General features: G+C 43.7%; 1 protein-coding gene and 1 long non-coding RNA gene across 3 annotated transcripts in view; one reads left to right on the forward strand and one right to left on the reverse strand.

Annotated features, from left to right (window-relative positions):
• Positions 1-21352, reverse strand: part of LOC143788741 (uncharacterized) — a 311204-nt gene that overhangs the window by 207678 nt on the left and 82174 nt on the right. The window lies entirely within an intron of this gene.
• Positions 34-21352, forward strand: part of KCNJ4 (potassium inwardly rectifying channel subfamily J member 4) — a 202316-nt gene continuing 180997 nt past the window's right edge. The window contains exon 1 of one of the 2 annotated variants that reach the window (XM_077278601.1): positions 34-475. The gene's annotated coding sequence lies outside the window, so the exon portion shown is untranslated. The remainder of the gene's footprint in view (positions 476-21352) is intronic. The other variant, XM_077278602.1, reaches the window with a different exon arrangement.

The raw sequence follows: 21352 nt of genomic DNA on the forward strand, positions 1-21352 counted from the left end.
AGATCATCCAGCCCAGCGCTGTCAGATTCCTGTGCACAACCACTAACTACTGCTCATAGGAACAGAGAGGAAGGAGAGGGGGAAGAGACACAAGGAGGAGGCATCAGAGACAGCAAAGAGATGCAGGCACAGGCGCAACTGAGGAGAACTAAGTTGCAGCGCAGGATTTAAAGGGCTCAGGTAAAGACTTTATAAAGTGTAAAGTATCTGGGTGGTGATGGAGGCAACAGATTTCAGGGGGTGCAGTATGTGTAGAACATAGGATGGCACTGGGAAGAGGTCAGGGCATGGGGAAGAACACAAATGTCATGGGAAAGCAGGGGACATAAACTGTAAATGGATTCGGAAACCAAATCTACACACTAAAGAAGTTAGTACTAGGAAAGAAAGTGTCAGGATAGAGCCTGAAGAAGACGCTACACCTGCCGAAACATGAGCATTATCTGGACTCATATCCTGCATACACCCTGATAAGGTAACAACTCTTTCTGTATTTATGGTGGGCCTGTTTTATAATGATCTTAATTATATTATGTTACTGGGAACTTGTAACAGTAGGTGGAATAGTGAGTGAAGTGCTTCCACTTCCATCTGGACTTTTACACAGCCACTGACGAGGGATCGATGCTGTGATGTAAGGACACAAATACCTTATGGTGGAGTGACCTGTGGTGGTATGAAATGACAAATAGTTGCATTTAGGTCTCTGTCTATAACTATCTGTTATATCAAGACAATCTACAACTATGCAAAAACATACACAGATATTGCAATAAATTGTGATAACGGGATGGCCAGGTAGTAATTATGTTATCATGGCACGGGGAGTTTTACATGGAATATACATGATTGGAAGTTGTTAATTGTATCACTCCTTATAGCAGAGATCATACATCAAGTTGTCAACCGTCTGAATGTCAGCTGTCTGAAGTGATCTAGTCGGGTGTTAGTCTATGTCACCACTTATAACTTAATGCAACTTGTACGGCAAGGTTTAATAACCTGGCAACTCCAGAATGGCTTATTGATTCGGTAATTTTGCAATCAAATTGCATAGGGTTTTAATAATTAACTAAGACGAAAGAATAGATGCAGAAAAATATATACATAAATATATATACATACATGCATGCATACGTACGTTTCTATGTGTATGTACAAAATAAGGTGATGGTACATACACACTAATATATATATATATATATATATATATATATACACATGCATATGTTTGTGTGTATGTGCGACAACTTTCTTTTTATGCATCTGTTCATCCATCTATCTCAATATACAGCTCTGGCAAAAATTTAGAGACCACCACATCAAAACCCTGTCATGAGCAGCCCAATCTCCAGACCTGAACCCCGTTGAAAACCTCTGGAATGTAATCAAGAGGATGATGGATAGTCACAAGCCATCAAACAAAGAAGAACTGCTTAAATTTTTGTGCCAGGAGCAGTGTGAAAGACTGGTGGAAAGCATGCCAAGACGCATGAAAGCTGTGATTAAAAATGATGGTTATTCCACAAAACATTGATTTCTGAACTCTTCCTGAGTTAAAACATTAGTATTGTTGTTTCTAAATGATTATGAACTTGTTTTCTTTGCATTATTTGAAGTCTGAAAACGATGGGGTGTTTTTTTATTTTGACCATTTTTTTTTGTCAGAAACAAATAAAAAATGTATTGCTTGGAACTTCAGAGACGTTGTCAGAAGTTTATAGAATAAAAGAACAATTTACATTTTACTCAAAAATATACCTATAAAGAGAAATATCAGACAAACTGAACATTTTGCAGTGGTCTCTTACTTTTTGCCAGAGCTGTACAGTATATACTTGTTTAACAAGTTAAGGTACCTTCACACGAAACGACATCGCTAGCGATCCGTGACGTTGCAGCGTCCTGGCTAGCGATATCGTTTCGTTTGACACGCAGCAGCGATCAGGATCCTGCTGTGATGTCGCTGGTCGCTGAATAAAGTCCAGAACTTTATTTGGTCGTCCGATCGCCGTGTATCGTTGTGTTTGACACCAAAAGCAACGATACCAGCGATGTTTTCCACTGGTAGCCAGGGTAAACATCGGGTTACCAAGCGCAGGGCCGCGCTTAGTAACCCGATGTTTACCCTGGTTACCAGCGTAAAAGTAAAAAAAACAAACACTACATGCTCACCTGCGCGTCCCCTGCCGTCCGCTTCCTGCTCTGACTGAGATCCGGCCCTAAAGTGAAAGTGAAAGCACAGCGGTGACGTCACCGCTGTGCTGTTAGGGCCGGAGCTCAGTCAGTGTCAGGAAGCAGACGCTGGGGGACGCGCAGGTGAGCATGTACTGTTTTTTTTTTTTTACTTTTACGCTGGTAACCAGGGTAAACATCGGGTTACTAAGCGCGGCCCTGCGCTTAGCAACCCGATGTTTACCCTGGTTACCCGGGGACCTCGGCATCGTTGGTCGCTGGAGAGCGGTCTGTGTGACAGCTCTCCAGCGATCAAACAGCGACGCTGCAGCGATCGGCATCGTTGTCGCTATCGCTGCAGCGTCGCTTCGTGTGAAGGTACCTTAACTTACTTAACTGTTTCTTCTCTGCATCGTGGTTACATTTATCTGTGTGACATTTGCTTTACTCCTTGCATTCAGCAATATTGCAAGTCAATGCAAAAGTATTAAAGTGTGTGCTATTTAGTTATTAGCTTGATATTGGATGGATAGTTAACAGCTAGATAGTTAGACAGATTTTCCTATCCATAATTTAATAAAGAGTAGTAATTTGTCATGTACCTGTCTTTTTTCTCTGCCTTATTAACTCTGGGATGAGATAATTCTGTGTATGTGCGGTTCTATGTAAACCCCAGCTCTATTATATCTGTCATATCTTAGGATTGTAGATAGCAGACTCAGCTTTCTTTGGACATATCTTGCTGTCATGTATATCCATGTGTTTGCATATTTGGTAGTAAGGAGCGTTTTTATCTTTTCTGCTCACACCTATTATATATGTAGCAGACTTTGTGAACTTTATCAGCATATCATGTATCATAACAGAGAACACTTGGAACAATTTCCTTGTTTTTACTTGTCAGAATGAAGTTACTGAAGAGTGAAAGTGATAACGCGGACACATACACCAATTAGTTCTATACAAACGCTGGATACATTTATAATAAACTCCAAGTCAGACGCGTTATCTGGCAGCCATACTTGAAATCTTTTCTGAGATATTTCCATAGAAACACAGTATCTGATGTCTGCTAAGAGCCACTTAACTCACCCTTTCATGTCTACTGTAAAGCCCCCCACCCTGTTTGATCTCTGACCCTATATTAGATTTTCTATATTTTTAGATCTATCGATACAGTTCCCAATGTCTTCATTTTTTTATCGCCCTTTGAAATAAGTTTTTGCTCACTGTTAGTGTTGAGCATTCCGATACCGCAAGTATCGGGTATCGGCCGATATTTGCTGTATCGGAATTCCGATACCGAGATCCGATACTTTTGTGGTATCGGGTATCGGTATCGAAACAACATTAATGTAAAAATGTGTAAAAGAGAGAATTAAAATAAAAAATATTGCTATACTCACCTCTCCGACGCAGCCTGCACCTTACCGAGGGAAGCGGCAGCGTTCTTTGTTTAAAATTCGCGCTTTTCTTTCCTTACGTGAAGTCCCGGCTTTGTGATTGGTTGCGTCGCAGTCACATGGGCGACGCAACCAATCACAGCAAGCCGTGACGTAATTTCAGGTCCTTAAGGATTTTAAAATTACGTTCCGGCGTTGTGATTGGTTGCGTCGCAGTCACATGGGCGACGCAACCAATCACAGCAAGCCGTGACGTAATTTCAGGTCCTTAAGGATTTTAAAATTACGTCCCGGCTTTGTGATTGGTTGCGTCGCAGTCACATGGGCGACGCAACCAATCACAAGCCGTGACGTCACGGGAGGCTGGACACGCGCGCATTTTAAAATGCGCGCTTGTCCAGCCTCCCGTGACGTCCCGGCTTGTGATTGGTTGCGTTGCGATCAACCAATCACAAGCCGGGAGGCTGGACACGCGCGCATTTTAAAATGCGCGCTTGTCCAGCCTCCCGTGACGTCCCGGCTTGTGATTGGTTGCGTCGCGATCAACCAATCACAAGCCGGGAGGCTGGACAAGCGCGCATTTTAAAATGCGCGCGTGTCCAGCCTCCCGGCTTGTGATTGGTTGACCGCGAAGCAACCAATCACAAGCCGGGACGTCACGGGAGGTTGGACAAGCGCGCATTTTAAAATGCGCGCGTGTCCAGCCTCCCGGCTTGTGATTGGTTGACCACGACGCAACCAATCACAAAGCCGGGACGTAATTTTAAAATCCTGAAGGACCTGAAATTACGTCACGGCTTGCTGTGATTGGTTGCGTCGCCCATGTGACTGCGACGCAACCAATCACAACGCCGGAACGTAATTTTAAAATCCTGAAGGACCTGAAATTACGTCACGGCTTGCTGTGATTGGTTGCGTCCCGGCCACATGGGCGGCACGCGACCAATCACAAGCCGGGACTTCACGTAAAGGAAAGAAAAGCGCGAATTTTAAACAAAGAACGCTGCCGCTTCCCTCGGTAAGGTGCAGGCTGCGTCGGAGAGGTGAGTATAGCAATATTTTTTTATTTTAATTCTTTCTTTTACACATTAATATGGTTCCCAGTTTCCTCTCCTTCAGACCCTGGGAACCATCAGGGATACCGTCCGATACATGAGTCCCATTGACTTGTATTGGTATCGGGTATCGGTATCGGATTGGATCCGATACTTTGCCGGTATCGGCCGATACTTTCCGATACCGATACTTTCAAGTATCGGACGGTATCGCTCAACACTACTCACTGTTTCTTATGTTTAGCTGACGATTCGGATATTATTTCCTTGACAAAACTATTTTTTTAAGCAATAGTTTAACATGTCAAATAAAATATAATATATCAGCTTGTAAAACAATTCTAGAGGCTTCTGAAATTCAGGCAGGGAAATAGAAATGCCCCCTCCAAAGCTTTTTTTTCTCACCTTTCAACAATTATGAATGCAAATCATAGAATCAACTTTATGGTCAACTTTCCTTCTGAAAATGGATTTTTTTCTGGTTTATACTATATCCAGATTATACTGAATATACTATATATTGAAAAGAAAACTAAACTGAAAAAAAATGAACTGGAGTATGTTGATATGCATGCAAAATATAGGAGCAAGTTCACACTGGCCATTAAACAGACAAAACCTAAGACAGAAAGAAAATGAATATACACCCTGCCGTACGTAAATAATTAAAAGCAATAGTGCATAGAATTTAAATTGGGTACTTGGTAAACATAGTTTGTGATTAAAAAAAAAAGCATAAAAGCCATCCCACCAACACCAAGGTGCACCCAAATCGGGATGGCCCTAACCTCTAGTATTAAAACCTTACCATGTGTCATAGTGATGTCAATGTGATTAAGAGCCGGGCAGGACCGGGTTTTGAACATGGACACCCAGCAATGGAAAGCTGTAAAAAACGTAATGTCCAGCTCAAAGAAAGGGACATTACCCATAATGTGCAAATGAAGAGTGTATCATATAGCGCATTTCATGTGTCCGCTTTTTCAAGGTCTTTATTTGTGTACACCCTAATAAGTTAGTTGGTACTCGTGTAATCTGCGCATGTCAGGTAAAGTCATCACGCCATTCTGTCTACTTCCGTTTGTTAACCAAAACTGTGCATGCTCCACAGCATGGCATATCACAATGCCACCGGCATCAGCACCAACCGCACGATGTCAACCCTAAGGCTATGTGCACACGTTCAGGTTTTTTTGTGTTTTTTCGCGCTAAAAACGCTATAAAAACTCATTAAAAACGCATGCATTATGCATTCTATCATTTAGAATGCATTCTGCATGTTTTGAGCACATTGATGCGTTTTTTTCCATGAAAAAAACGCATCGCGGTAAAAAATGAGCATGTTCACTAATTTTGCGGATTTTCTGTGTTTTTCCCGCAATTCTATGCATCTGGGAAAAACGCACAAAAAACGCATCAAAAACGCATAAAAAAATTATAAAAATAAAAAAGCATGCGGATTTCTGGCAGAAATTTTCATTTTTTTGTCAGGAAAATTTCTGCAAGTAATCCTGACGTGTGCACATACCCTAAATATATCTGCTGGCCAAAGCATATCTCCATAATTGTGTGAATGATTGTACAGATAAAATTGCAGTGTACAAACATTGTAATCATCAAACGATATGCAGTTGGAAATCTAAAGTACTGAGTGATAACAAAAAGACATACTGTATAATAGATCATGTGTCACGCTGCAGCTTTGCAGGTAAATGCAAACTCCACTAGGTGGCAGCAGAGTGGAGAGAAGACTGGCATCCTTTTCAGAGGAGACCAGCAGAACTGCAGAGAGGCTACCACCAGGTGGCAGCAGAATAGTCAAACAAGCCGGGTAGATACCAGAGAGTAGCGTAATACCAAGGGGAAAATCACACAGAGTCAGAGGAGTGCCAAGGGGTTAGTACCAGTCAGAAGCAGAAGTACCAGAAGGAAGAGTCGAGTCGAGTACCGGGAAATACAGACATGAAGCGAAAACACAGAGCCGGTGCGGGAAGAGAGGAATGAACACACGGGCAAAGTCAGCTAAATACAGCAGGACAAATCAGGGTTTCACCAGAGCCAGCTACTCACGCCGTAGGCAGGAAGTATAACTGACACTGCTTGCAGGACAAGAGCAGAGAAATAGCAGACCTAAGGCAGAAAGGCAGAAATTTGACCCCTGACATGACCCCTCCGGAGAAAGGAGAGACAAAACCCAAAACCCGGTTCGGATCATGACATTATGATTGTAAAGTAATACATATAATAAAAAGATGTAAAAAATAATATGATGACGCAGTAATCATGGTTTGAATAAACAACATACAACATATTAATATACAGTACAAGGTGACCATAATGAAATAAATAAATTAATAACAAGGTGTTATAAAAAAGAAATTCATCAAGTTAACCATCACAAAATAATCCAACAGTTGAGCACCAAGAGGGATAGCAAGGCACAAATTATGAGAAAATTACAAACATCAATCTATATAGCAATAAAATAATCATTAAAACAAAGCAGATGCTAATAGAATCATACTAGTCACATGACAAAATATAAAAAATGACGTGATGGAACAAAGCTATGTTTTTCATTGAGGTCATTGGGCACCATAGTGCACAATGTCATCTATATACCAACCGGGCAAATCCTCGCCTCAGATCATCCCCCGTAACCTTATAGTAATGTATTTTATCTATGCTTTGCACCTCAAACCCCCTACAGTCACAGCCTTGAAAGTTCCTAAAATGTCTCAGGATAGTCTTTAACATGGATGTACCTTTGGCATCCTATGCCACCACATTATCCTGTACATGTCCCCGTGTATGTATTTGAAGTTCCCTCATACTCAAGCTGCAGTAAAGTTACATACCACATAAGTGGAGCTGCATGAGATAACATCTCTAATGACATCGTGCTTCTCACCATCAGCTGATATAAAGAGGGTAGCTCAGACAATATTTTCACATCCCATGCAGTTACCACATGTGTTACAACCATTTTTAGGACCATATGTGCCAAAAGAATTAGCTGGTTTTGCCAGAAAGTGACTTTTACCAAGCAGATACTTTGAGTTCTTACTCCTTGCAGTCGTCAAGGGATAGCCCGGTTGCATTTTAATATTGCTTTTTGGTGGTGTGGTATACTGTAATGGAGCCCTTATCAAGATTATTAATTGATTATACTGTAAGTGGGAGGATAATGTCATGAGCCAATCACATCCTGGGAGATCTGGGGTTAGAAAGTCACTACGTATTGTGAATCACAGATCTTCCATTTAGCCAATGTGTTTGTATTTCATATTAAATGCATTTAGTTTCCTTTGGTGCTGAGGAGGTTAATGACCCTTTCTATGCTGGTTAGAAACTTGCAGCTCAATCTCACAGCTGTTCCTGACCTGGTCATTTTTTTTTTCACTATAAAATCTGGTCAGACCCTCTCTGTCTTGCCAGTGAAAGCTTTTCTCCTTGGAGACGCTGTGCTGAATTCGGGATAGTTGTTGCTACTGGAGATTGTTGTATGCTGTTTTTGGGTGTGTGCTTTCTTCTTTGTCCTATTCCCATTTGGTTTGTACATTCCTATCCTTTCCTATATACCTCTCTACCTTTGGTGAATGTTTTTGTGTGCTTGTTGCTTTCTGCTATCCTTGTCTGTCTTACGCGTTGATACACTAGCATTTCTGTCCTAGGCCTCCTTGGGGGGAGGGAGGGAACAGTTTAGCGAATAACAGGAGAACAGTAAGGCTGGTGGCCCAAACCTCTTCACCTCTAGAGGTACCTTTGGGAGCAGGGATAGTTAGGGCCCCAGTCCTATGGATGGTTTATGGCTCCTTTTCCTAATCATATACAGTCAGTGACAGATAATTAACATATCCAATGTCCTAGCTCCTATATACTGTATACAGTAAATGGTGCCTCATGAACATTCATACTGTAGGCATGGGTGAGGCATCACATTTCATCCAGGAGGGTGATTACACAGACATTGTAAGCAACTGTGGCCAATGGTTTTATCAGTAGAGCCTATAAAGATCCTTTCAATGACAAGATGATTGTTATAAACCAGTTGTTTAGTGTAAAGGTCCCTAAATACATGAGATAGATGTCAACCATCCCTCCAGATTCCTCCATACACTGGCCGAGCTAAATGTTCATGTATGTGTAATAGGGAGAGTGAAGAAAGATGCTGCTTGACTCCTTTGGAGGTGACTTATCTCCTCAGATAATAAAAGGTTCAGCATTTAAACTGCTGGATCTTTCTCTCATCTATCTGGAGGGGTTTAATATGCCCCCATAAACATCAGATAGTTGGGGAGCCCTGCTGACATAAGATGGCTTTAATGTGTATGAGGGCCTTTAGGCTTTATTACATTTCTGTTAATTCCTACTTCTTCAGATTATGTTGCATTTTGTTACTTTACAGCACCACTCTTTTTATTGCAGGACTGGAGTGGTGCCACTAATGTAAGGTCCCTACGCTTAGTTTCATACTCACCAGCTGTTGCCATCTTCTGTTATCAGCACCACTCCAGTCAGTCTCCAGCAGTTTGTGACATGCAGGATCGCTACAGGCTTTGCTGGGCGAGCAGGAATTCACAACTCAATGTAAGTCTAGGAGAGCTAGAACAAGGCCAGAATGAGACTCTCAGACTTGCAGTGAGAAATGGCAGCGCGGTACCAGAGTGGCACCAGGAAGAGCAGAAGACGGGAGGTGGTGAATTGAATACTAGGTGCAGGGACTTTCCATTAGCAGCACCACTCCAGCGCACAAGTAGAAAAAAACACTGGAGTGGCGCTTTATTCAAATCTATTAAAGGGAGTCTGTCGCCCGCAAACTGCAGATTCAACTGCTAAAATATTTCTATATTTTAGGCCCTATAAAAATCATACCAGCAATATACATTTTAGTGGTAAAGTTATAGCAAAATTCACTTTTAATCCATATACAAATAAGGGCACTTTGGTGCATCCTTGGTATGGCCAGTGGCTCGGTGCACCATATCGCCCTCCGTTGTGCATATTCCGCACTGTCTCTGAGCTTGATTGACTTGACTTGATTTCTTTCTCACAGCGATCCCTAATCTGAAATCCATGTTCTTATGCTTGCAGACTGATAGTGGAGGAGCCCAGCAGTGTACCTCTCTGAAGTCATTTGCTTCACCTGACCAGGGGGGTCACTGTCTTGTTTCTGGGCAAGGACCGATGAGCGATAGGTATATTATATAGTTACTTTAACTAAATACATTTGCTCCATGGAATGGTACCTTCCCCTGACACACTGCACTATAGCACATCCCCCCCTCCTCTTTCCCTTTCTGGGTATGTGCAATTTTGTAATAGACACTGGTTGCAGCACCTTCATGCCTCAGGTAGGATACATCTTATCAGGTTTTGGCCCTGTCTTTTGAATTATGATGCACATTTTGACACAAATATATACTGTATATAGATACGATTGCCTGACCTAGTGCCTTTTTAACCCGTATTGGTGCATTGACATAATAACACTGAATCCATGTGATTGTTTGATATCATGTGCGAGTGTATGGTTATACAACTATAGACAGTGACCTCAATATCAATGTGTTTCCCTGAATGTGTTTTTTGTATTGTAATGTTTTTTATACATATATTTTTTGATAGACAAATAAAATTACACATTTTTTTATGCACTTATGTACTCCGTGTCCTCCTATTTTGCCACTCTGTCCCTAGCAGCCCACTCACTGTCCCTAGCAGCCCACTGCTGTCCATACACTGACTGCCCTGTCACTTCCTGAATCTGCTACCAACTCTCAGTTCCCCCTCCCAAACTGGACAAACCACTACAATTAATCCTGCCCCAGCTAACTGCAGCCAAAGTGTGCATCATACGTTGATCACATACAAGAGCAGCAAATACATTTAACCCTTGAGTGTCAGGGAGCAATCCATCAGCACCAATGGTATGTGTGCCCCTGTGCAGCAATGCTGTATGGCTGACTGAATGCTGTTGGGGGCACTGAATGTCCTGCATGATTATAAGGGCTACAGTGTGGCTTGCACTATTAAAGCAGTAATCCAGGCAAACATGCTTTCCATGTTTTTGCCCAGTGAAAACTATGACCGATATTCTTTTTGTTGCTCTTTAAATCCCTACATCAGGCACCACTGCATCAGGATCTGCAGCAGGTGAAACACAATAATTCTTCTTTTAAAGGGGTCTTCTTATCTCCCGCAGCAGATATACTATAAATTTGTAATAGGTTTGGTTCCACAAAGAGGGGGAGGCGAGGGAAAGATGAGGCCATGTTTCCTAGTGGCTCTCTCAGTGATATTTCAGGGGAATTTTGAAACTCTCATCTGCATCCATAACTCACATGTGCTCAGATAAAGAGCATTTAAATCATCTCCTCCATTCTTGGTGCAAACAGGGAAGCGGGGCACCCCATTCTCCAGACTGATAGCTGTCCCAGAAGAAAAATCCCAATCTATCAGATGTAAATGGCATGCACAGTCCATATAGCATAAGTGTCTAAGATGGGCATAACCTTTTAAGCTTTATTATGGCCATAGGAAGTGGTGCATTTTGATACTATAGTGAAACTGTAGAAGTGGTGCAACTTGACTTTATAGTTTAAGTACTTGGTGTTGTGGAAATTTTCCTTAAATGGAATCTGTCATCAGTTTTTTTGCTATCTAATCTGAGAGCAGCATAATGTAGAGGCATAAACTCTGATTCCAGTGATGTGTTACTTACTGTGCTGCTTGCTGCAGTTTTGATTTAAACACTGATTTATCAGCAGGAGATTATCACCAGAGTTCATAATTCCTGTATAACCCCGCCCCTACCACTGATTGTCAACTTTCTGCCTATGCACAGTGTACACAGAAAGCTGCCAATCAGTGGTGTGGGCGGGGTTATACAGAGCTCGGCGTTCAGAGAATTTCTAGATTTGCAGCAAATAAAACAGTGATTTTATCAAAATGGCAGCAAGCAGTCATTTTGATATCATGCTGCTCTTGAATGAGGTAGCAAATATCTGGTGACATATTCCTTTTAAAACACTGAGACAAAAAAGGATTAAATAAGACAGGTTGCTATAAGTAACTGCGAGCGCGTTTGTTTGTGTTGTATGCTACTTCTCGACAAACACCAAATTAAACTGTCAGCACTTCTAAAAAAGAAAGTATTTTAACATTTAGCACAGGCAAAATTTTGTTTTTAAAGAAAAAAGGCTCTGAGGTCGGCATGAGCCAGTGTCAGATCAAGGGTGGCTGGGGGATTATGGAGGTAACTATTATTTTTTGGTCTCTCTTAAATGCCAGTTAAAGCCTTTAAAAAAAAAAAAATATATATATATATATATATTGAGTAGCTGGACGACTCCTTTAGGCTTCACTCACCCATTTTTTTCATGGCTACAATACGCACCCATTATAATCTGGGGTGCTGCTCACATATCCATGTTTTCCATTGTCCATGAGTCCGTGCAAAAAACACATAGAGATGTCTGATTTTTTTTTCCAGCAGCACAGATGAAAAAAGCCAATATAAGTACAGTAGTATATAGGTCCATGAAAAACAGGTACAGTGCACAGATGGCATCCATACACCATCAGTGTGCTGTCCGTGTGCAAAATATAGGAGAAGCGTTGTAATTTACTTATTTCTTTATCCATCAGTGAAAAACACTGATGACACTGATGTAAAAACAGACACTGATGGTATCGGTACCATTTTTTCATGTACGGATTTAAATACGGACGTGTGAATGTGCAGCGCCCCAGAGTCCTGGTCGTTGCAGTACTGTTGCTCCGCCACTAAGGGGGGCTATGGTACGTCTGATGGCACTGAAGGAGTTCACCTGACCAGGTATCACAGACACCAATACACTTCACAGTCTGGCCTCCAGGGGGAGATAAGGGTGCTATGTATTAGGCCACTCCTCACAATCTGGTAAAACTGGGGGTTAGATAGGAAGTTAGACAGAAGCTGACTGGGTTGGAACCAGGCAACATCCTGTGGCAGTGGGTGTTGCAGGGGAAGATTCAGGGGGGTCCCTGTCAAGGGTGGGATCCTGACAGAGGGCTAGCGAACAGAAGGAATGTTACGGGACCGCGCCTGCACTTCATTGCGGCGGTACCCCAAGAAAGGACAAGAAGCGAGGTTTATTGTGAAGAGTGAGAAACGAGATCAACGCAACAAGGAGATAACGCCAGTAGGAGTCGTGCTGTAAGACCGAGGCAACATCCTATTGAGGCGCGTAGCCAGTGGCCGGAACACCGAGGAAGTATTGAGCTCCAAGCCTTCAAACCAACGGCAGGACAGTCAGTTATAGGCGGGCTGTCTCACCTAAATCACCTAAGCAGACATAGGGGGCAACAGTGGGAGAGGGGCGACTCTAGGGTCCCGGAAGAACTCCAGGCCTACCCGTCATACGGGTGCGTCCTAGCCATATCATCTGGGGGACAGAGAAGAACATCAGAATCAGTTGTGAGGGAACATCAGAAACAGACACAACAGTTGTGAGGACTATCCCGTGGTGCTCAGCAGGGAAGGACTACAACACACAAGCGCTAGAAGGAAGGCACAGATTTCCACCTGCAAAGGGAACTCTGGAGGTGCCATCGGACCGGCCGGTCTCAGACAGCCCTGTTAACCGTACTCCAGATTGAGGATCCTGAAGCCTTCAGTAAAGAGGTAAAGAGACTGCAACCTTGTGCCCTCGTTATTCATCGCACCCTGCACCACACATCATCACTCTCAACTTCTACTGGACGCCCCTCAGCAGGGTCACGGACCGGGTCTAGCCACTGTGACAATCCCAGAACCCAGACAGAGAGGCCCGGTTCCGGGTACCCCTCGGCCCTGCGACAGTGGGGGCGCTCCAAATGACGCCTCAAGGTGCGAGATACAGGTTTGTCGATGCCAGTGTCCCCCACTGTTGTGAATTCTGCTCTTGGGCTCCCTCCGGTGGTTGTTGATGGTAGTGCAGTTGTCTTGGGGTTGTAATCCAGGGCAGGTGTTTCTGCTTATTGCAGCTCTACTAGGTATTTAGGTGTGCAGGATCCTTTAGTCCTTGCCAGTTGTCCATTGTTCTTGGAGGGATTGCATCTCTCTCTGGTTCCTCATGCCCTGCTGCCAATTCAGCTAAGATAAGTGTCTGGTTTTTTGTCTCTGTGCACACATGCAGTGTGCTTTGCAGTTCAGTGCAATTCATTGTGTTTTTTGTCCAGCTTAGACTTTGTTTGGATTTTTCAGTCATGCTGGATTCTCAGGAGATGCAGATATACTTTCTATGTCTTTAGTTAGATGTAGAATATTTGTATTATCTGCTGTGGATATTTTTAGGATTTTAATACTGACCGCTTAGAATTCTGTCCTATCCTTTTCTATTTAGCTAGAAGTGCCTCTTTTGCTAAATTCTGTTTTTCTGCCTGCGTGTGTCTTTCCTCTTATACTCACAGTCAATATTTGTGGGGGGCTGCCTATCCTTTGGGGTTCTGCTCTGAGGCAAGATAGAATTCCCATTTCCATCTATAGGGGTATTTAGTCCTCCGGCTGTGTCGAGGTGTCTAGGACGTGTTAGGTACACCCCACGGCTACTTCTAGTTGCGGTGTCAGTTTAGGGTTTGCGGTCAGTACAGGTACCACCTACTCCTGAGAAAGTCTCTCATGCAGCTCCAAGGTCACCGGATCATAACACCCCACCTCCAGTCCTCAAGAGCCACCAACAGATCATGTTTGCAGGATTTCCTTAGTATGGCTCAGGTGATAATTCTATACTAAGGAAATCTTAAAAACATGATCTGTTGGTGGCTCTTGAGGACTGGAGTTGGGGGACAACTTAAAGGTATGTTGAAATATGTATTTTTCATTTTTTAAATAGATGCTCGTAAGATGAAGATTTCTTTAACTCCAAGTTATTCCGCTGGAGGTTCCACTGGAGACATCGGGGCTGTAATGAGTCAGACTTCATGCACAGGGTGGAAACATTTGGCTGCAATGAGACAGCCAATTTGACTATAATACAAACCAGCAACATAAACTATATGCCTGTGCTAAAAAATAATAGAAACCGCCAGTACTCATGCTCCTCAGGACCAGCTGTCTGTCTCTACCACTGTTTTGGTGATTGTTTATCAGCTTCAGTGGTGACTTTTGATCAACACCACTGCAGGCAATGACAGCAATATAGGCAGCACAAGAGCCCAGTGATTTACTGCAGCACTGTAAATGAGGGGTCAGGGGTCTGTATGATTGCAGTTTTCTTTCATTCCAGTCTTTTTCTCCTGTCTTGTTTGTGCTATCCATTTCATATCAGTCCCATACCTCCCTGGGTAGGGGAGCAAATAGTTCAGTGTGCATTCAGGACCATAGTAAGGTTGGAGACCCAGGCCTCTCTACCTTCAAGAGTACCCCTGGGACAGGGATAGTGAGGGTCCCAGCTCCAGGGACAGTTGCAGGCCTCTCTCCCTTCAGACCAGCACATTGTGTTAAAGTGCATGTTTGAGATTGAATCTACTTTTTTTCGACTGCCCCATTTGTTTATAAAACGTACCATGTTGTGTCCACTATGCAGACCTAGTCTGCGATTAAAGGCTTCAAGCAGGTCCCGTGTAGTCCGATCCTGCAGTCATACTCCCTTCCATGTTTCTCATACTATTTGCTAGCAATTATTAGGTATGTCAGTTGGGGACACACAGATGAGGCTACACACTGACTTTTGCCATACAAGTCAAACAGCCAATGGCTGCTGCATAATGCAAGTGAATGGGGTCCCATTGTGACCTCCAAAGTACTACAACAAATGAGTTGCAAAAAGTTGGAACTAGGATGTGATTTGTATACACATGGTCGTCACGTGCCGTTCAGATTGGCACAGCCTCACGCAATGCAAGTGCATTGAGCGAGTCCAGACACAGTCAGGAATATGGATGAAAGGGTGTAAATAACATACCTGCATTCACCAGACTGCCCACTCCTGGTGCTGATACCGGAGAATATGACAGGGCGCAATGTGAGGATTCATAAGTCTGCAGTTACATAGAGTGACTGCAGACTTGTAGCCTAAGACCGAACAACCCCGTTAAGCGATCTTTGGTGACTTAACCTGTGCATGTATCCCCAACCTATGTGTATGACTGCAGGATCAAACTACACAGGGTTTGTTTGTCGTTTGTTACCATGAAGACGCATGCATCATAGGAACTGTAGACTATAGAAGCGTTTTAATTAAAAAAAATTGTCTAGTTGCTTCTGGCTAGATGTATTTGAAAATTGAATCATCCATTTAAAATCAACTCCTATCAGGCATGCTATAAACTAATCGATCATATATAACAATTAGACTTAGCTAGCTGAACCAAGTCAAATTTAATTGCAGCAATGTTGAATATAAACCTCACTGTATAATACTGAGGACCTTTGAAGGGAATCTGTTGTGAATTTACTTTTTGCTCCCTCTAGTGGTTACTAGTTTTTTGACTCTGGTTTTTCTGTCATTCCTTTTATCCGCACCTGGGTCGTTAGTTAAGGGTGTTGCTATTTAAGCTCCCTGGACCTTCAGTTCAATGCCTGGCAACGTAGTTATCAGAGCTAGTCTGCTGTGCTCTTGTCTACTGATCCTGGTTCCAGTTATATCAGCTAAGTCCGCTTTTTGCTTTTTGCTATTTTGTTTTGGTTTTGTATTTTTGTCCAGCTTGTTCCAAATATATATCCTGACCTTTGCTGGAAGCTCTAGGGGGCTGGTGTTCTCCCCCCGGACCGTTAGACGGTTCGGGGGTTCTTGAATTTCCAGTGTGGATTTTGATAGGGTTTTTGTTGACCATATAAGTTACCTTTCTTTATTCTGCTATCAGTAAGCGGGCCTCTCTGTGCTAAACCTGGTTCATTTCTGTGTTTGTCATTTCCTCTTACTTCACCGTTATTATTTGTGGGGGGCTTCTATCCAGCTTTGGGGTCCCCTTCTCTGGAGGCAAGAAAGGTCTTTTGTTTTCCTCTACTAGGGGTAGCTAGATTCTCCGGCTGGAGCGTGTCATCTAGAATCAACGTAGGAATGATCCCCGGCTACTTCTAGTGTTGGCGTTAGGAGTAGATATATGGTCAACCCAGCTACCACTGCCCTATGAGCTGGATTTTTGTATTCTGCAGACTTCCACGTTCCTCTGAGACCCTCGCCATTGGGGTCATAACAGTTTGCCAGGCCAGTATTAAATGTTTAATGCATTGCAGAAGAGGGATTATAAGAAAGAAGATTCTGAGTTTTTTTTTTTTTTTTTTTTTTTCTTCTTCCCCTTTACCTCAGAGTGGCTATGCTTGCTGCAGACATGAATGTCCAGACCTTGATTACAAGTGTGGACCAGCTGGCTACTCGTGTGCAGGGCATACAAGACTATGTTATCAGTAATCCTAGGTCAGAACCTAAAATACCGATTCCTGAACTGTTTTCCGGAGACAGGTTTAAGTTTAGGAATTTTGTGAATAATTGTAAATTGTTTTTGTCCCTGAGACCCTGTTCATCTGGAGACTCTGCTCAGCAAGTAAAAATTGTTATTTCGTTCTTACGGGGCGACCCTCAGGATTGGGCTTTTTCGCTGGCGCCAGGAGATCCGGCATTGGCTGATATTAATGCGTTTTTTCTGGCGCTCGGTTTACTTTATGAGGAACCCAATCTTGAGATTCAGGCAGAAAAGGCCTTGCTGGCTATGTCTCAGGGGCAGGACGAGGCTGAAGTGTACTGCCAAAAATTTCGGAAATGGTCCGTGCTGACACATTGGAACGAGTGTGCACTGGCCGCTAATTTTAGAAATGGCCTTTCTGAAGCCATTAAGAATGTTATGGTGGGTTTTCCCATTCCCACAGGTCTGAATGATACCATGGCACTGGCTATTCAAATTGACCGGCGGTTGCGGGAGCGCAAAACCGCAAATTCCCTCATGGTGTTGTCTGAACAGACACCTAATTCGGTGCAATGTGATAGAAAAATCGCAAATTCCCTCATGGTGTTGTCTGAACAGACACCTGATTTAATGCAATGTGATAGAATCCTGACTAGAAATGAGCGGAAAATTCATAGACGCCGGAATGGCTTGTGCTACTACTGTGGTGATTCTACACATATTATCTCAGCATGCTCTAAACGTATAGCTAAGGTTGTTAGTCCTGTCACCGTTGGTAATTTGCAACCTAAATTTATTCTGTCTGTAACTTTGATTTGCTCACTGTCGTCTTTTCCTGTCATGGCGTTTGTAGATTCAGGTGCTGCCCTGAGTCTTATGGATCTGTCATTTGCTAAGCACTGTGGTTTTACTCTTGAACCATTAGAAAATCCTATTCCTCTTAGGGGTATTGATGCTACGCCATTGGCAGCAAATAAACCGCAGTATTGGACACAGGTTACCATGTGCATGACTCCTGAACACCGCGAGGTGATACGTTTCCTGGTTTTACATAAAATGCATGATTTGGTTGTTTTAGGGCTGCCATGGTTACAGACCCATAATCCAGTCCTGGACTGGAAGGCTATGTCAGTCTCAAGTTGGGGCTGTCGTGGTATTCATGGGGATTCCCTGCCTGTGTCTATTGCTTCTTCTACGCCTTCGGAAGTTCCGGAGTATTTGTCTGATTATCAGGATGTCTTCAGTGAGTCTGAGTCCAGTGCACTGCCTCCTCATAGGGACTGTGACTGTGCTATAGATTTGATCCCAGGCAGTAAATTTCCTAAGGGAAGACTGTTTAATCTGTCGGTACCTGAACATACCGCTATGCGTTCATATATCAAGGAGTCTCTAGAGAAAGGACATATTCGTCCGTCTTCTTCCCCTCTTGGTGCGGGATTCTTTTTTGTGGCAAAAAAGGACGGATCTTTGAGACCTTGTATTGATTATCGGCTTTTAAATAAGATCACTGTCAAATTTCAGTATCCTTTACCGCTGTTGTCTGACTTGTTTGCCCGGATTAAAGGTGCCAAGTGGTTCACCAAGATAGATCTTCGTGGTGCGTACAACCTTGTGCGCATTAAGCAAGGTGATGAATGGAAAACCGCATTCAATACGCCCGAAGGTCATTTTGAGTACTTGGTGATGCCTTTTGGGCTCTCCAATGCGCCTTCAGTTTTTCAGTCCTTTATGCATGACATTTTCCGGAAGTATCTGGATAAATTTTTGATTGTTTATCTGGATGATATTTTGGTTTTTTCTGATAATTGGGATTCGCATGTGGAGCAGGTCAGGTTGGTCTTTAAAATTTTGCGTGAAAATTCTTTGTTTGTCAAGGGCTCAAAGTGTCTCTTTGGTGTACAGAAGGTTCCCTTTTTGGGGTTCATTTTTTCCCCTTCTGCTGTGGAGATGGACCCAGTCAAGGTCCGAGCTATTCTTGATTGGACTCAGCCCTCGTCAGTTAAGAGTCTACAGAAGTTCTTGGGTTTCGCTAACTTCTACCGTTGTTTTATCGCTAATTTTTCTAGCATTGTGAAACCTTTGACGGATATGACCAAGAAGGGCTCCGATGTAGCTAACTGGGCTCCTGCTGCCGTGGAGGCTTTCCAGGAGTTGAAACGCCGGTTTACTTCGGCGCCTGTTTTGTGCCAGCCCGATGTCTCACTTCCCTTTCAGGTTGAGGTGGATGCTTCAGAGATTGGAGCAGGGGCCGTTTTGTCGCAGAGAGGCCCTGGTTGCTCTGTTATGAAACCTTGTGCCTTTTTCTCTAGGAAGTTTTCGCCTGCCGAGCGAAATTATGATGTGGGCAATCGGGAGTTGTTGGCCATGAAATGGGCATTTGAGGAGTGGCGTCATTGGCTCGAGGGTGCTAAGCATCGTGTGGTGGTCTTGACTGATCACAAAAATCTGATGTATCTCGAGTCTGCTAAACGCCTTAATCCGAGACAGGCCCGCTGGTCATTGTTTTTCTCCCGCTTTGATTTTGTTGTCTCGTATTTACCAGGTTCAAAGAATGTGAAGGCCGATGCTCTTTCTAGGAGCTTTGTGCCTGATGCTCCTGGAGTCGCTGATCCTGTTGGTATTCTTAAAGATGGAGTTATCTTGTCAGCTATTTCTCCGGATCTGCGACGTGTGTTGCAGAGATTTCAGGCTGATAGGCCTGAGTCTTGTCCACCTGACAGACTGTTTGTCCCGGATAAGTGGACCAGCAGAGTCATTTCCGAGGTTCATTCCTCGGTGTTGGCAGGTCACCCGGGAATTTTTGGCACCAGAGATCTGGTGGCCAGGTCCTTTTGGTGGCCTTCCTTGTCAAGGGATGTGCGGTCATTTGTGCAGTCCTGTGGGACTTGTGCTCGAGCTAAGCCTTGCTGTTCTCGTGCCAGCGGTTTGCTCTTGCCCTTGCCTGTCCCGAAGAGACCTTGGACACATATCTCCATGGATTTCATTTCTGATCTTCCGCTATCCCAGGGCATGTCCGTTATCTGGGTGATATGTGATCGCTTCTCAAAGATGGTCCATTTGGTTCCTTTGCCTAAGCTGCCTTCCTCTTCCGATCTGGTTCCTGTGTTTTTCCAGAACGTGGTTCGTTTGCACGGCATCCCTGAGAATATTGTGTCAGACAGAGGATCCCAGTTCGTTTCCAGATTCTGGCGATCCTTTTGTAGTAGGATGGGCATTGATTTGTCGTTTTCGTCTGCTTTCCATCCTCAGACTAATGGACAGACGGAGCGAACCAATCAGACTTTGGAGGCTTATTTGAGGTGTTTTGTCTCTGCTGATCAGGACGATTGGGTGACATTCTTGCCGTTGGCTGAGTTTGCCCTTAATAATCGGGCTAGTTCCGCCACCTTGGTTTCGCCTTTTTTCTGCAACTCTGGTTTCCATCCTCGCTTTTCTTCGGGTCATGTGGAGCCTTCTGACTGTCCTGGGGTGGATTCTGTGGTGGATAGGTTGCAGCGGATCTGGAATCATGTGGTGGACAACTTGAAGTTGTCACAGGAGAGGGCTCAGCGCTTTGCCAACCGCCGCCGCGGTGTGGGTCCCCGACTACGCGTTGGGGATTTGGTATGGCTTTCTTCCCGCTTTGTTCCTATGAAGGTCTCCTCTCCCAAATTTAAACCTCGTTTTATTGGGCCTTACAAGATATTGGAAATCCTTAATCCTGTATCTTTTCGTCTGGATCTTCCTGTGTCGTTTGCTATTCACAATGTATTTCATAGGTCCTTGTTGCGGCGGTACATTGTGCCTATAGTTCCTTCTGCTGAGCCTCCTGCTCCGGTGTTGGTTGAGGGCGAGTTGGAGTACGTGGTGGAGAAGATCTTGGATTCTCGCCTCTCCAGGCGGAGGCTTCAGTACCTGGTCAAGTGGAAGGGCTATGGTCAGGAGGATAATTCCTGGGTGGTCGCCTCTGATGTTCATGCGGCCGATTTAGTTCGTGCCTTTCATGCCGCTCATCCTGATCGCCCTGGTGGTCGTGGTGAGGGTTCGGTGACCCCTCACTAAGGGGGGGGTACTGTTGTGAATTTACTTTTTGCTCCCTCTAGTGGTTACTAGTTTTTTGACTCTGGTTTTTCTGTCATTCCTTTTATCCGCACCTGGGTCGTTAGTTAAGGGTGTTGCTATTTAAGCTCCCTGGACCTTCAGTTCAATGCCTGGCAACGTAGTTATCAGAGCTAGTCTGCTGTGCTCTTGTCTACTGATCCTGGTTCCAGTTATATCAGCTAAGTCCGCTTTTTGCTTTTTGCTATTTTGTTTTGGTTTTGTATTTTTGTCCAGCTTGTTCCAAATATATATCCTGACCTTTGCTGGAAG

Source organism: Ranitomeya variabilis, chromosome 8, assembly GCF_051348905.1.
Source record: "Ranitomeya variabilis isolate aRanVar5 chromosome 8, aRanVar5.hap1, whole genome shotgun sequence".
Classification (NCBI taxonomy): domain Eukaryota; kingdom Metazoa; phylum Chordata; class Amphibia; order Anura; family Dendrobatidae; genus Ranitomeya; species Ranitomeya variabilis.